Source organism: Harpia harpyja, chromosome 17 (assembly GCF_026419915.1).
Source record: "Harpia harpyja isolate bHarHar1 chromosome 17, bHarHar1 primary haplotype, whole genome shotgun sequence".
Lineage (NCBI taxonomy): Eukaryota > Metazoa > Chordata > Aves > Accipitriformes > Accipitridae > Harpia > Harpia harpyja.
The window spans coordinates 26,617,006-26,634,587 of NC_068956.1; the positions used below are offsets into that span (position 1 = coordinate 26,617,006).

Consider the following 17,582-nt stretch of genomic DNA (forward strand, 5'->3'; position numbering starts at 1 on the left):
AAAATGCAAACGCACAGTAAGGGGAATACCAGTTCTCAGGTGTAAGTATTTATCACACAGTTTTCCTATAGAACATCAAAGATGAGATTTTAGGGAAGGCTGAAGCACTGAATTAGCTGATGGTGAATTAGCTGAGAAAACAAGTCTCCTACCTCCCCACTCTGAATGCTCTGACATCGACCCAAAATATTTAAGAGCTTGCACTGCAGAACGCTGAACAGCACTAACAGGCAGGCGGAGGTCTATTACCCCACTGTCCCCTAACGAGCCTGTGCTGCCTGGCAGTAACGCGCAGCACAGATGGTGTATGGGTGATGTATAGACAACAATACCTACTTTTTCATCAGCCTGTGACACCCTGTTAGATACATCCTTGTTGGATAAAGAATTCCCATTCATAATTACTCTCTGAGATTCAAGAGTTTTAATTTCAAAACTAATTGCTATGAGTTATATATGTTTCATGTCACACAATAATTTAGTTGCCACGGAGGTATCTAACTGTAATATAGCATATGGTTTATAATGGATGACAAACTAACATGAGTCATACACGGTCCGGTTTTAGCCTGGAATCAATCCTAAACAACGCAGTGCTTATGTGATTATTTTGTTACTGTGTCTGCCAGTGTATGCCCCTAAAAATTTTGAAGCCTTTGCCAGTTTGACAGGTCAAGTGGAGAACTGGGATAGAAGTCTCAAAGACACTATATTCTTTGAAATTTCATGAGAATTCAGAGAGAAGTAGAAGAGACACCCCTATTAGTCTATCCACTAATTAACATCACCACTAATTTCACAGTTTTACTTGAGCCTCTTATTAATTTGGAAAGATTAATGACACGTCTCTTGACCGGCGGCTCTGCACATGGATGCCAGCCCAGCACACACGCAGGAGAAAAAAAACTACAGGTGACTTTGGCAGGAGGGAGAGATGCAGAAGACTCAGTGGAAGGATATGGAGAGAAAGAACATCCCTCCTGAGGGGACCAGGCCTCATCAGCCATGCTGTTTAAGGAACAGTGTGTTTCTCGTAGGAAAAGGACACCAAGCTGCTTTTAGAAGCCTATTTTCCTAAAGCTGAGTAGAAGTTGGTATATATCTCAGTACCTTACAGCTGACAAACTTATTTCCCAAGCCAACACATACACCCTTACAAGAACAACCTTCTCACAACTTGTCTGTATTCCTAGCAGTATTCCTCAGTGTTTTAAAAAAGTATCTAAACCAACATGAATGGGTTTAAGTCTTTCCTGGTTGACTCCTTTCGTACATACTGTCACCTTGCAAGCTACCTGACACTGCAGACGTAAACCCCCAGCTTTTACCATTTCCTCGCTGGCTCACGCAGGAACCGTGTTCCTGCTCCTTTCCGAGCACAGAGCAGTGGCTGCAGCTTCTCCTTCTCCTGCTTTCTGTCTCATTTTAGACCCGCACCCCAACTAGGATTTCAGTTTAAGACCTCCCTGCTGTCAGGTGCTACCGGCACCGCGCGTTTCCCTGAAAATCCCCGATTTTACACCCTGTGAGAGTCTCCATTTCTCTTGTTTCGCACACCGACCATCTCCCCTCCCGAGCGGGGTTATCCGACCCGGGACACCTGCCGCCTCTCCTCGCAGAGAGCGGCGCCGGCATCGTGTAACACACCGCCGAGACCGTTTCCAAGCGCTCCCCGCTGCCGAGGGAAGCCTCTCCGGCCGCCTCGCCTCCTGCCACCCCTTCCCCACAGAGCGGGGTGATGCCGGTGGGCTCTCCCGGGGCTGCTTCGCTTTCCCGCCGCGAACGCCCAGGTCGCGCCGTGTTTCCCTGAGGGGCAGAAGGCAACCGCCATTCCCGCCTCACAGCCCAGCCCCATCGCCCCGCTCGGGGCGTCCCGGCGGGAAGGAACCGCCCGCCCCGCCCCGCCCCGCGCAGAGACCTCCGGGCGGGGCGGCGCGATTTCGCCGCTGACTGGAACTGCCCGCAGCCGCCTCCGCCTTCTCCCTCCGCGGCGGCTGGACGCAGGTGAGAGCGGGGCGGCGCCAGGCGCCGCTGAGGGAGGGCCCGGCCGGTTGCGGCGGCTCTCGATCGCGAAAGGAGGAGCCGGGCGGAGGGAGGCCGGGCTCAACTTGACAGGAGGGAGGGAGCGAGGGAAGGAGGCGCCGGTGGCTGCGCTCGCCGGGCGCGGGTGAGTGAGCGAGCGGGCGGGCGGGCGGCGGCCGGCGTGGGGAGGGGAGCGGAGCGGGCGGCTGAGGCGCGGCGCGTCCCCGGCGGATGGCGGGCGGCTGGAGCGGGGAGGCGGCGCTCGGCCTCGCCCCGGTTAACGAAGAGAGGCGGGGGCACCCGGCGGTCCCCGGCTCCGCTCCGGGGACTTGCGGCGGCGTCTCTTCCCGCTCGCGGCCCGGCAGAAAGTTTCGGGGATGCCGGTGAGGTGGGGGCGTCCCCCTTCCCCTCAGCCGCCCGCCCGCGCCCTCCCCCCCCCTCGCCTTCTCCACAGAGCCCGGTCGCCAACCGGCGGTCGCCCGCTCCGCCGCCGCCTTCGTTCCACGCTCGATCGGAGACAAAGCCGCCGCCCCACCTGCCGCCCCGGCCCCTCTCCCCGCCGCGGGGCCGCCTCAGGCGGCCCCGCGGCGGGGAGAGGGACCGGGGCCGGCTGTCCTGTCAGTGACGGGCGTGTGGAGAGACACTGCCCCGCCGAGCGCCAGCAAACTTATTTTTAGATGTGCTTCCCATCTCAATGCATCTTAAAAATAGCATAGTTCTTATTTAAGGAGTGGGGAAGAAAGTGGTTCTGGAGGCCTCGTGGTGGTTTTGTGGTGTTTTTTTTTAAAAAAAGCCCATTTTTTAGAGAAAAAAAATCGTTTCAGTGGTATAGGCAACTGGGACGGTTAATATCCACAGGTACACACGGGATGCTTTTACTATATCTTCATTAAGGTCACCCCTGAAGCACGTGAACAAAGGTACTCACGGCTTTTGTCCTTCGCAGTGTGTCTTCAGCGTGCGATGCAAGGTCTAATGTACGTGCACACCTGCTCCGTGCAATACTTTTTATAGGGTGACTCGAGCCTTTTTGATCTGTCATTCTTTTCATTTTCTGCCGTGTCTCTTCTCTCTGGAATGCTTGCAACATGTGGGTGATGCAGGTGGAAGGAGTGATAATGGGCTGCAAGGATCAGTACCGTTTATTATTTTGTAAATTAATCTCTGGTTTTGTTCTAGCTACTGTATCTCTGCTGATTCTGGTGACAGAACTACCATAAAATAAACGGGTCTTATTGTGCCAAATGTGTAGCATTATATCATTTGTATCAATGATTTCATCATGATTGATCACAAAGGAGAATTCTGATTTTTATTTTAAAACCCTTACAAATATATGGGAGACTTGGGTAGATGAAGTGTAAATGAAAAAGGAAAAGCATATCTCCAATAGGGAAAGGAATTTTAAGAAAAAAGTGTCAAATCATAGAGTATTTTAGATTGAAAAGGACCTCTGGGTGTCATCTAGTCCTGTCCCCGCACTCAAAGCAGGTCCAGTTGGATAAGGTTGCTCAGACCTTGTCCAGGTGAGTTTTGAGCATCTCCAAGGATGGAGATCCCATAGTCCCTGTGGTTGTGATGGTGCCAGTGTCTGACCACCTTTGTGGTGAATTTATATTTTTTTTCTTAATCTAATGGCAATTTCCTGTATTGCAATTTGTTTGTGTTTCTTCTTGTCCTGCCACTGTGCACCTCACATCCATCCGTGGGTGATTGTAGTCATGTACATCTGTAGTTCTGGAAGCTGGTAGAAACCATGCTAATGTTTTGGACCAAAGGGCAGATTGCTTCATGACATCATTCTAAGTATAATTGCTAGATTTTATTCTCATAAGTTGGAAATTTATTCTTCGCAAGCATTTGCTTAACATTTCCTATTAATTTGAATGTGGTTAATAGGACATTAACATATTAATTTAAAATGCATAAATACCTTATGAAGACTATTTGTTTTCTTTTTTTAATCAAATAAATGTCTCGAATAATTTACCCACATCTGTGTGTCCATTGGCCTCGTGTTCCTTAACCTGAATTTGAGACAGTTTGCTCCCAACTTTTGCTAGAGTCCTTTCACCATTAACAGTGTCATATAGTCTCTTGAAATTACAAAGAGTCCACTCATTTTAATAGAAGAAAAGCTTTTTTACTTTAATCTTGAAATAGGTTTTCCTTGGGAAGGGATGTGCCTTGAACAATACAGTACAACCTGTTATTACTGGGAGGTTGCCTTTGTACTATATAGGCATTGTTTAAGGCTTTGGAGTAGCCTTGGTTTATGAGCTGTTGATGTGGTAAATGATGCGGGCACCTTTTTTTCATTCAGCACAAAAAGAAAATGCTTTTAGGCTGTGCAGAATAAAAATCTGCATGTTCTCCATCATGACACATGACTGACAAAATTACTTGTTTCTTAATTTGCGTAAATTCTTGGATGTTGCTGATAATATTTCAAAAGCAGGATAATATATGTGTAGTGTGATTCACAGTATGTCACTTCTGGATGTGTCTGGGTAGAATTTCAAAACATTAGTATGATGCTGCTTAATAGCAAATGCTTCTGAATAACTCATGCTTTCCATTAGAGCCATATCAAATAATTTATTAGAAGCCGTTTGAATGGCTGGCTGCACTGAATTTGATGATATTTGGAATTGTTTGATAAATAATTTAACTTACTTTTCCAGATAGCATCTGCCATTTTATAATGATGGCAACACCTGACAGTTACGCTTATTGGCTTGTATTAATTGTAGTGAGCTTCCACTCAGGAAGAAATCAAATGTATGGGTTTTGTTGTTGTTTCTTATTATTTTATTTAGTCCTGTAATGCTTATGTGAGTCTTAGATATTCTTGACATGTATAAACCTCTTCTGCAGGCTCACTGAACTCTAGATAATATATTTGAGATTTTAAATTTTACCATTGCTAACATTTTAGGGCTTTTAAAATTATATTTTCTGTTTTAGAAGTGGACTACTTTGTTTATGTTTTTCCCAGTCTGTATTTGACCCATTACATTTCCATAAAATAAAACTTGGGGGGGGTGGGGTGTATAAAGACTTTATTTGATTTGACAGTATTTGAGAATGATTTGCATAGTTCCTAAAACAGTTTATCTTGGACTGTTAAGATTAAAATCTTGGAAGGGGAGATCATGATATGTCTGCAAGCAGACCAGGATAGCAGTGATTCATATAATAAATTTCAGTCTGAATTTGGACAAGAACATAAAACTGGGAATGTGCTTGTCAGACTCATGAATGGTTTGCTTGTCGTAGTGTATGCAGAACGGCTGTCACTAGCTTTAACGTTATTGTTATAGGGCAGAATTTCATAATGCAGCTCATAGGCGTTCAGTTTTATGGCCTGGAGGACTGAATGTTGGAACGGCTGTGTTAAATTAAACCTGGGGTCTGACAATGACTAATACCAGATGCTTCAGCAGGAATTGTAAGAACAAATGACAAATGTGAGATAATTTGCATCCCACATTCAAGGTGAATCCAATGCTTTGTAGTTTGGAATTGGCTTAAAACCCAAATAACGTTTAATAGCCTCTTCAGATGTTGTTATGCATAATTATGATAACTTTGGACTGATAGAAGTAGCCAGTCTAGATCTGTGGCTAATTTGGGGGGCAGCTAGTTTATGCAGGGGTTTTGTTTGCTTGCTTGCTTGCTTGCTTGCTTGATGCCAGACTGTTTCCAGACTCAGGCCAGATTCACGGAATATTTTCCACTAAATTCAATGATTAGGGCTAATGTGACATTCGGGAAAAAAAGATGCTTTTGCCCACATCCTTGTACTTTGAACTGCAGTGGTGACAACACTCATCTGGGTGTGAAGCCTGCCCAGTTTCAGATTCCTTTTCTGTTTGTCTTGGAGCAACATCTGGAACGGAAGCTGCTTCTCAGATAGTCCCATTATCACCAGTTTGTAGGATGGTCTGCGGTGTGTATCTCTCAGCTTCTCCAGTGGAATTGAAATAGAGACTGTGCCCGTGCTTGCTGGTTAAGGTCTTTCATTTTGCACTTGGGAAACTTGTGAAGTTTGTGCTCCAATGGCTGTCCTATGACTGTTCAAGTATTTTATATATAAACAGCACCAGCAAACAACAAAGAAGTCTGAAATGACCCTCTACCCTGATACATACTTACTTGAGTCTCCTGAGCCATAGGCTTGAATTAAAGCGGGGGGGTGGAAAGCATTGTTATAGTACTATTTCTGAAAATTGCTCAATTCCAGTATCAGTATCATCTTGAATGTGGGATGCTTATGTCACATTTATCCTTAGAGTCTGTTTCTGAATACTGTTAGATTCCTGATGTTGATGGCTTCTGGTAAAAATAAGTTGTGTGCTGTGTGAATATGTATTTTTGAACATGTCAAAATAATACGTGGTAGAATGGTACCAGTCAGTATTATTCAGTAAATACCTGTGAACCTAAGCATAGATTTCATTATGGTGTTGCTTAGAAATTTTTGCTGGCTTTTCTGAACTTTATAGTCTTTGCATGCGGCCCTGTGGAGGGTTTTGAAAGGTTTACAGTTTGCTGGTGAAATTCTGCAGTACCTTCCACGAGCTCCTGACAGGCTCCATGCTATATTTGAGGACTTAGATGTTTGAACTTTGATTTGCTCCAAATCAGTGTTCCTTCAACTTCTGTGTGAGGTGGATGGCTTTATGTTTCTTTTTTCTAGAAAGTAATCCGTGACTTATATATACCAAACTGGCCCTGAAAGGAGTGCCATGGCTCCTGCTCAAAGGTTATCTCTCCTAGACTAGAAATCAGTAGGCTGCCGTGCTAATCCCACGGCAGCTCCACCAGTTTAAGTGATTGGTTGCTAATATTTGTACTAATGTATCATCCAAACCTGTTTTCCACAGAACAGTTTGTGTTCACAACATGACCACTCATTCTGTTCTCTGCTAGCCACATCACTGCTGCAAGCATCTATAGCAGGAAACTGCTATAGGTGGCAGTGTCAGGCTGCAGAAGCGATGGAAGAATTTTTGGTGACTACAGTCACAGGAGGTGAGACTAAATTTGAAACCTGGATTTCTGTCCCTGGTAATTGAAGTTTTATTTCCCAATACAGCCTTGGTAAAGACCCATAGCTTTTATTGACTTTTTGTTATATTATGCATGTCAACCAAGAAATCACCTTAGACGTTTTAGGCAATTGTCTAAAAGCATAAAGGTAAAAATGTGGTACATGTTGACTTTCATACTTAAGACTCAATTCTTGAAAATTTGTACTTTAGAAAAAAAAATTCACATAAATTCCTCATATTTTTAAATGAGCTGGAACAAAGCATATGATAATACGAGTAACGTTACTAATGTCTATAAAATATTAGCCTATGCTTCACAGTAGAGCATTTTGTTTTATTTCAGTTACATAAGAGCACAGATAATTAGAGTACTTTGAAAGGAGTTTAAATACAAGTGTCAGTCGTCATTGTAAATGAGCAATTGTTAGGACATGGATTTATTTTATTCTTTGCATCATAGTACATGGTTTGTCTTGGAGCAGAAATTGCAAGGCCTCCAGACCAGGCCGTGACAGGGCGTACAGACTTGGCACAGGATTCCACACCGGAGCACCTCTCTGGAGCAAGACTGGAACTCTTCTGTATGCTACATATGTAAGGGAGCAGAAGACATTCAGCAGTGCTATAGGATATTGCTGTCTTCTAAATTGAATACTAGGTGTATTCTTATTTGGATAGGAATTGGTTTTCAAAGATAGGCTCTTTGCACAACAGATCTCTGAAAAAGAATATCTCAACTTGTGGAAGGCTTTATTTGGGAACAGAGCACCTGTATTCATTCACTGCAGGACTTTCACTGTGATCATCATATGTGTACCTGACAAGCTGTATAAAAACAACACAGTGGAGTTTTGGTTTGGTTTTTTTTAGGGATGAAATCAGCTACTAAATCCTTTTTATTACATAATATTTTCTTTCAGATGTCTTTACTAAAAGTCTAATTCTATGCAAAAGCAAAAATAATTTGAATAGATGCTATTGTTCCTTGGAAGAAATGCTACGGACTTTTGTACTTGGTATAAAGAAAATACAAACTGATGCTTCCAGAAAGCGAGCTGATTTTCTCTTACAGTAGAAGCAGGCTTACTTGTTGAGAGTGACAACTTTACTGCTGCTGGGCAAGAGCATGACACTAACCTCTGTGCATGTGAGGAATACCACAAATGATCCTGCAGTTAGTGTTGGCAATGAGGGTGAAATGACAGACAACAAGTAACGTAACAATCGTTTTTCATTGTACCATAGCAGTGTAGACTGTTCATAAGTGGCTAATTCCATACATTGCTGTTTAACAAGTAATTTTAACAGACTTCACAGAATTCATCAATCTCTGCTTTGTTTTCCCTTAGTGTGATGTGTTTTGAAATGAGTTAGAAGGAAAGCTGTATGCATTAACTTAATCAGAATTTGTTCTGAAATTGTTTAGTGGATCCTGGTTAGTCTATAGATGCACTTTCAACTTGGTTATTATTAAATGAACATTTTCAATACCTTAAAATTCTACATTTTATACACATAAAAAGTTGTATGCATTGCTCGTTTGAGGTATTTGTAGCAATACATATTCTGAGAGAGAGGTTGTTTTGGCTATTAAAAGTTTCATTAGATAATCTTTGTGAGATTTAAAATTAAAATAACATGATCTGTATCTTTCATATTGTATTTGCTTATTTCTTCTGTCTCCTGATTAACTGTGATCATCATTAACAGCAAGCCTGTCATCCTGTGAAGTCTGGAGCTAGTAAAGCTCATTTTCCTAAGAATTTTTATCTTATGGTTCATCTGATGATTATAATCAACAGTTTTACTATGTTGAAGGCATGGTAGAGTTTCTCACCATGTGTGCTGTGCTAATGTGAAATATGATGTGAACCCATACTCCAGCCTTTATCTCATTCAGGGCATTTATTGGAGATGTTCATCAGAAGCTTGTTCTTCACTTGGCCATCTGTTTCCCTAAAGCATGTAGCGATTTAACTACCTTTAAGGTCGCTATCCTGTCAAAAATCAGTAATATCTGCCAAGTGGTTGAAAACTATTGGGAGGGGAAGAGAGAGATGTTTGCAGACCTCGTGATCATATAAGCTTCTTAGCTTTAGCAAAGCAGACCTGAAATCTGTATTTTAATTATTCTGCAGCACTTGGGATTCTGATGCTCTCCTTAAAGAGATATATCTTGAAAAGGAAAATTGTTTGCGTATGAGAAGTTTAAAACATGTGCTGAAAGCAGGTAATATTTCTTGGAATGCCTGATGTCAACAGGAGACTCCTAAAAATACTGGTTTATTTTTAAGAAAATATCAGACCCGCATTTAAATTTTTTTTTCATAAATTCTAAGTTTTCATGGATATTTTGAAAGCAGTAATAGCTACAATTTATTCAGGCAAGACATTTTGATGAGTGTGTATCTTACAGCTTAATATCCTGAATATCTTTGCAAGAGTTTGTACAAGGACTGCAGAGTCACATGGGGGATTGGGGCATCTGTCAGAAAGAATAGCTTTAACATGTACTGCAAATATAAAGCTCCTGCTCCTCCTATTAAAAACACTTGTGGAGTCATGTACTCCAACACAATGTTTGATTCGGTTTAAGTAGGGATGGTTTTTATGATATGTTATTTCAGTTCTGGCCTGTTGCAGTGTCATTTACAATCTTGTCTGGAAGTCGTATTACAGAAGTCGTCTTGAAATTAATCCATACCATGCAAATAGGAACTCTTCTCATAACAAATGAAAATCAATATCCTGTTTCTTTTAATTGCAGAAAGAAGAATAGAAAACTGTTTTCTGTCAATAATGATTAATCACAATTAAACCTTGCAGCACTCAGAAGTGTGCTATTGGTATTGACATGCTGTATGTTCTCAACAGTTTAGTCTTACTGTATAAACAGGAGATGAGAAGCAAAATCCCAAAGAGAGAGACAAAAGGAAAAGCAAAGATTGCAAAAATAGATGTAATTTCTAAATTAAGGAAAATTGTTAGATTGATGTGCAGGAATTGGAGAGGGTGAGATTTGGGCAGAGATGGGGTGAATGAAGAGCAATAATAAAGGGTGAAGGGGGAGAAATTACCATTTACAGGAGAAGAAAAAATGAGGGCAGATAAAGCCTTTTGAAAATCAGCAGTGTCACAGTTGAAGTACAGCATATAACTGCGTCTACTAACTTGAATACATTCTTCAAAAGATTCTGTGTTACTATATTTCACGTCAAGCTGACTTCTTGAATAGCTTCTTATATTTCATTGCATGATTGCATTTACACAAATATGAGGCCAAAAGGAACAGTCAAGAACATGTTCTTATCTCTGACAGATTGAACAGTGCGCAAAGTTCTGTGTAAATACGGGTATTTAATATGATGACTTGATTGGCTTTTGCCAGCTTTCCACTGAATTTTTTGAGTGAATTTACAATTTAAATTTATAAGCATATTTAAAGAGGTTTATGTTTTGTTTTTTTGAAATGCGTTGTTAATTGTAAAAATGGAAAAGACTAAGATTCTCTTAGTTCCTACAGTCAAAGTTATTAGTGGAGGGAAACACACTGTGGGAAGGGAAGGTTGCTGTAGCTGCCTTATTTTCATTGTCTTTAAAGTAATTTTTATGCTGTCTTTTTCCGATAACTACTTTCTTTCTTCTGCCTTGTAAGTGTTGTCTTTTTTCCCTTAATAATTCTAGTCTAGCAATTCACATGCTACCTAGCTTTGAGGTATATGGTAGCAGTATCTAAGGTCCCGCTATTCACAAATGAGTCTCCATTCCTTGAACAATCTGATTACGTTCCCCATCCTTGGGAGGATCCACACGCTGCCTCCAGGACTATAGAACAATTTGTGAGTGATCAAAGTCTGATGGTACTTAGGCCACTGAATCCATCTGAGAAACAGCAGTATTCAAATGATGACTGAAACGGTCTGTAATATTATGACTCTCCTCATTTCTGCTACTATTAAAAGGTGAAGGAAAGGAGGAAATGGCTGAGTTGGTTTTCTGTTGTTTTCAAAGATTTAAATAAATTGTATAGGTTGTTTGTTTTGTTTTTTTTTTTTTTTCCCCAGGAGAAGGGGAAGAATACATCTATCCTTCATATGCCACATAAGCCATATTCAAGTGTTGCTGTGGCAGGTAGTTCTTTATATACAGTTTGTGGGGCTGTGGAATTATTACAGTAGGCATTATAGTAGGTTAGAATTATAGATTAGCGTTTTATTAGATCATAAAAACTATATTTGAAAAAGAGTGCAAAAGGCAGTAGTTAACTAGTGTACTTTGATACTGTGCTGGATGAAAAGTTAACATCAGTATGCTTGCGGATGGCAGGTTACTTTGCTTTCTGGAAATTACAGAAGATTCTGAATAAGTTTGTGTTGTGTGAAACTCAGTGTTGACATACATTAGAATCTACTTCTTCAACAGAAGGAATAAAATAAAATACATATACACCGTTGAGACATCAGAGTAAATGTTCCTCTGTGTTGATGGCTTAGTAGATAAGATAGGCCCCTATTTTGTTCCTGACCCAACCATATGAACTAGTCAGTAAAGATATGAAGATCTCTGTTTACGTACAGCCATTTGCTGTCCAGAAAGAGAGCATAAATAGAAGTCGGACACTGGCAAGGATGAGAAACAGGCTTTGGAAAACCTTCCATATAAAGCAAGATTGAGAAGAGTGGCACTTTTCAACTTTTTCCGCTTAGAAGTATATGCAGAATACTAGCCTTTATGAGGAAAGGGAATTGTGTGTTCTGTCTACCCTTTCTGATGGAAGAGGACAGACTGTGTAATAAAGTCAAAAACCCTCAAGTATGCAAGAAGATCTTTTTAGATGGTGTGTCATAATAGTTTATGTTATTAACTGGCAAAAATATCTGAGCAATGAGAAGATGATGTTTCTACAACAAAAGATTAAGTGCTTAAATGTAATATATGCATGCAATTTATAAATTACTTCAGTATTTTTGAAGTCCTTTCTGCTATAAATCCTTGTGCTTCAAAATACTAGCAAACTAGATGGAACAACCAAAAAAACACTTTTCCAATCCAGAATTGTCTACTGACGAATTTCTTGCACCTTCTGTTAAACCATCTGCTACAGGCTAATGAACAGACAGCATGCTGGATTAGATGAAGCACTCATATGAGCTAATTTGATAGCTCCCGTGTTCCTTTCAGTGGGAACTCTGCGGTTAATGAAGCTTAGAGTGAAATTTTTGAGGGTGGGGGCGAGCGAAGTGTTCTTGCTATGAGCTTCCACACTGCAGGATGCTGTTGACAGAGAGAGGTGACGAACCCACATTGCTGTTTTTGAAGCACGTTTCAATGTTTTCTTATAAGCCTTCATCTAGCAGAAGAACATCTCGGTAACCTCTGTCATGTGCCCATGGGAAGTAATGACTGAATCAAGAGGAGTGCGGAGTTGTGCCCGTTTTGGGCTGGGGGGATCTGCATGATTCCAGACATCATAACGTCACTCCGTAGTACAAAGCAGGTATCAGTGCTGGAGCTCCAGCCTAGCTAGAACAAATACCAGCTTCATTTTGGGATGTACCTGAGATCTCTCTCTCTGAGGAGGGACCACCATCACCTAAGAGTTTTTTCTGCTGCAACTCTGTTCATGATACCACAGAAATATTTTTCTCTGCTGGTGGCAGACACAGATGTTGTGTTTGAAGTTGTATACAGACTAGCAGAGAAAGTATTTAATTAATTTCAACAAATGCCCTTTTGAAGTTTTCTTAAGTATGCTTCATAGGAGTATTTGTGAGGGATCCAATTTTACCTTGTAACTTAATAATTTTTGCATTTGTCACAATTAAAAAAGGTTAACAATGCCATTTGGTCATTGTTTAGTGATTCCTATGATTACTGTTGAAGTATGAGCTGTTTTAAGCATCAGAGGTCCAGTACCAACAGTAGGGTGGAAGTGACTGGCGTCCCGGTGTGTTACCATTAGAGTTGTCAGCACCGCTGGTGGCTTTTCGGTCTCTAGATCTGTTCGTGATCAAAGCAGAAGCATGTCACTGAACACTGGTGGGCTGCTCTAAGGACAGAAGAGCAGCTACGCAAAGGACAGTCTTCCTGCAACGCAGTAGCTGTGGGTTTTCCTGCAAAACGAGTGTTACAAGCAGTTGGACTGAATCTGTGTTGGCCTGTCAAGACTCCTTGCTGGAATCTTTTGCTAAATTACATTTTCTCTCTTTTAGACAATAATATTTGACTCATCGTTTTTGGCATTTTGCATGTAGATGAACAATGCAATTCTTTTCTTCTGTTTGACTATTGTTTTTTATAAAGGGTTGGAGAGCGAGCATGCCCAGGTGTTCCTCAACACTGCAGATACACTGTGTGCTGCTTTGCTAGCAGCAATTCTGATGGCTTAAAATTTTTGCTAAATCAACTATGACCTGTGAATTATGCCACTGTGAGAAGATACACAAAGTGAAAAACCACTATGGTGATATTGGAACAGTCTGTGCATTATGCCTACATACATTGTGTTAATAATCAAACTTTGGAGCTAATTAATTTTTCACACAATCTGATGTTCAGCCCGTTATCTTTGATGTTTTTAATGAATTTTCCTAATACAGTAAATTGTATGTAGATAGCGCACAAACTGAAAAAAGAGCTATGTCCATGTTTTCTGTCCTTACATAACTTTAGTGACTTCATGTTTTCAGTGTGCCTACTTTGAATGAACTGACCAACTTAGTTTACAGAACTCTCAAAGAGGGCAAGAGCTGTTGCAGCTCATTTGTCATTCTTCATCTCCCACAGCTGTGCGTAAGTGCATGGAAGTTAAAAGTAGATTTGGGGACTTCCTGTACTTAATGTTGCTGGGTTATGATCTCCATTTCATAACTGAAAAGGCTCTGACATCTCTGTGTAAATACTTATTTTTATTCTTTTATTTGTGGGGATGTCAATTAAACCCAGAAGCTAAAGTTGCTAATCATAGGCATTCTGATGACTAACTAGTGTGTAATATTGTATAATGCAATTCTGTAGGGAGTCTCCTTAATTTTTACACAAAATATAATGAAATTATCTAAGACTGATCTGTTCAAATTTCTTTTTTTTCCTCTCTCTGCCTCTCTATTTACCAGCTTAGATGCTTTAAAAACATTTGAGTTCCCTGAAGCATGTCCCAATTCCTTCAGTATTTGGGGGAGGGGAACAGATTTAAGGGTGTTAAGTAGGTTTTCTGTCCCAATCAAGACCATGTAAAGGGTAACTGTAGTTTCACCCATGTGAGACCTGTATCCTCCTCAGTTGATACCTGGGGACCAGAATTTGCTGCAGCATCTGAAGCAGCACTGGATGTTTGCGTGTGGGCAACTGAATCAAGCCCCTACTGCCATATTAGAGGCTGCAAAACTGTTACAGTATCTCAGAGCTACAAAAGCCTATTAATATCTGAAATAAGTCCTCAGAAATATCTTGAGGAAAAATATTAAGGTCAGATATTTTATGGCATTAGGTGCTTTTAATAAGACTAGGAGCATCATTAAATGAACTTTTAAGATACAGGCTGCTATACTGTAATTCTTTTAAATTTGTCTGTATCCTCATTCCTGCTGGAAGGAGCAATCCCACTCAACATCACTGAGTGTATTAAGCTTTAATAGCAATTTGGGCCAGATCCAGTTTATCATGGCAAGTAATCTTTCAGATCAGAAACATCTTAAAATTTGGAGTGTAGTCATATCTATCTTTGAATAGATAGTGTTGCTATTTTTAATTAAGTTGGAACTATTTTATTTTGATTTAACTTCCATTTAATCTTAGCAGTCAGAACCAGGACATACTGCATCCAGTAACTGTCTGGCTTTTCTTTTTTGTTTTCAGTTTAAAAGATTTGAAAACTGTTTGTATGTTAATGTGTATAGTGCAGATTGTGGTGGGACAGAAAGGTGCGTGCGTTGTTAATCTAGACTTTTTTTATAAAAATTGAAAATAAATCCACTGTAGATTGCTTTATTTGACCTTACATTTCTGAATATCAGCTGTAGAATATTGCTCTACAATTTGAACAAAAGAATGCCAATAGTGAGTCTTCATCATGCTACATATGATTCAGAAAGCCCGATGGATTTTATTGCTGGTCAGATGGAAAAATATGTTAGATGGGAAAATAACCCTTTCCAGCATAGTCTTGTTTAATATTTGTCATAGGAGTTTGACCACTTAAACAAAGAGATTGTTGAGACTTAGCTGGTGGTCAAAGTGAAAGATAACAAACATAACATTTTTTACATAACAATGTCAAAATACCCAAGTTTGTTGAAGGAAAGATTTTCAAGTAGCAGTTTATTTTATTTGCTGTTACTTTAAATAAACATTTTCTTCTCTAAAGAAGTATTTTCCATATTTTTTTAATTAACTTGATCTAAGTTTTATGACACGGCTTAACAATAAGGTCTCAGATGCTGATAGTTTTCAGTACTTCCAGCAGGAATTTGTTAGTGTTCTCAGTTCCTGTGGTTAGGCTTTTACAAAAAATTTCTCCTTACCTGCTTGAATAATTACTTTACCATTATAATTTAATTAGGAAGTATAATTGTGTAGGTAGGCTTATACTGTTCTCCTTTTGGATCAAAGTTAGAATGGGAGTCTAAACAATTGCAAGTTCGAGCTCTGAAACCTTATTGCCTTAATTTTATGCCATGAAAAGTCAGTTAATGCAAGATGTATTTTAGTCATGCCCTATTTATGGAGTTGTTCATAGCTTGTGACTGAAGTTTGAGGAAGAAAACTTTCTCCTCTGTGTAGTATCCATCTTATGACTGGTACCAAATATCGAGAGCAGATGCGAATGTAGGGGTTGCCCATTGTATTCGTGCGAAGAGGACAGCATGTACACAAGTGCTCATTTAGTTCTATTGATAAACTTCCAGCAGTGTTTCTAGAAAAGTGTCATAGGAGACATTCTCATGTTAGTATATAATGCTTTTTCTCCTCTAATATCACTTGGGAAGCCTCTCTGATGGGCACTGTAATGGCTGCAAGGCGTTGGGGTTAATGTAGTAGCCTCTAGAGCAGCCTGCAGTACCCCCCTGTTGCTGTGATTAGCTTTGTGTGATCTGTTTGCCAGGTGAGCTTGGCTGGCTGTGAGACCAGCTCTTCAAACTATTGTAGACATAGCAAAGGACTGGATTTTTTGTCCTTGTTGAAATAATTGCAAATTGTACTGCAAACTAAGAGTACTACACTGCATTACTGGGGTTGTAATCTGTGTTTCTGCATAGTGCAAATTGCATGGTTTATATGTGAGGGGTAAGAATTGGCTCCTGAGGTCATTTGGTGTATGTGCTATGTAGTGTATTAATGAAGAAATTGAATCAAGAGCATAAGTTTTGCCTTGTGCGTGGAAGGCGGTCAGGATCGTGCAGTTCCTCAGCGAGCTCTGAGGAGATCACTGAAAATTAGTGACTTAGCCAGTGTTTGAGCAGGAGCAAAGAAGCTGAAGCAGGAGGAGCTTCAGTGTGTTCAGCTGAACTGGATTGTAAGTGTAATCCTAGTGCCCTCTCTTGCTGGTAGAACAGCTTCTGTTGTCTGAAGTGCAACGTACTGAAGGCTGGTGGTCTTATATCTACATATGGAGAATTATGGTTAACTGTGTATTGTGAGTGTGTGCATCACTGGGGCTGACTCACAATATGGAGGTGTGGTGACCAAGTCACTGATGGATGGGGAAAAGTATTTTAAAAAGTGTAACAACATGCATTTTTCAGTGGTATTTGAGGCTGCAGCTTTCTTGGGCAGAACAGTAACATCATCCCTTACTGGGAACTTCACATTTTTCTGTGTTTGAGCCCGATTGTCAGGGCGCAGCAGGACGAGGTTGATCTGCAAGGAGTACTGCTGGCAGCCAAGAGTGACAGCAAAGAGTGTAGTCCCACACTACCCAAACAAGAAGAGCGGAGCAGTCTGGTGACACTATCCAGGGACGGCCAACAGCCCTGTTTGCCAGACAGGCCTGTAGTCATGAAGCAATTCCAGGGTCAAGTCAGCTGGCCAGGGCACATGGCCAGGTGCAGGCATACCTGAGTTTCAGTGTAGCTCCCAAGCAAAAGAGGAAAACACCCAACAAGGCTTTTCATAGCTCTTTCCCACACGGCTGCTCTCACAGCTCTCTGGCAGCACCGCAGTGGAGCTAGCCCTAAGGACAGCCAGCTGAACCCCTGGGAGGGGTGAAGAGGTAGTGCACAGGCCTTGACACTGACCTTTAAGTATCATCTCTTTGCCTGGAAGAGGTAGCTCTAGTCAGCTATGCTTTCTTCTTTTGTGTTCTTGGACATATTCGTTGACAGCTGTGAGGCTGTGAAAATATTAATGAACTTCTGATCCTATTTGCTTCACAGTTTACCCTATTATCTTCCTGTATATTGAGCTCGGTGGGAAGAAGGTAGATCCCTGTGGGACTCCACAAGTGAAGATTTTGGAGGAAAGAGCAGCACAAGGAAACCACTGTGACTTGCTCAGCTTTGTCAC

At 41.0% G+C, this 17,582-nt stretch overlaps 1 protein-coding gene across 1 annotated transcript in view; it reads left to right on the forward strand.

Annotated features, from left to right (window-relative positions):
• Positions 1-2,088: 2,088 nt before the first annotated feature.
• FRY (FRY microtubule binding protein) overlaps positions 2,089-17,582 on the forward strand; it is a 253,146-nt gene continuing 237,652 nt past the window's right edge. Inside the window, exon 1 of the mRNA XM_052812244.1 lies at positions 2,089-2,167. The gene's annotated coding sequence lies outside the window, so the exon portion shown is untranslated. The remainder of the gene's footprint in view (positions 2,168-17,582) is intronic.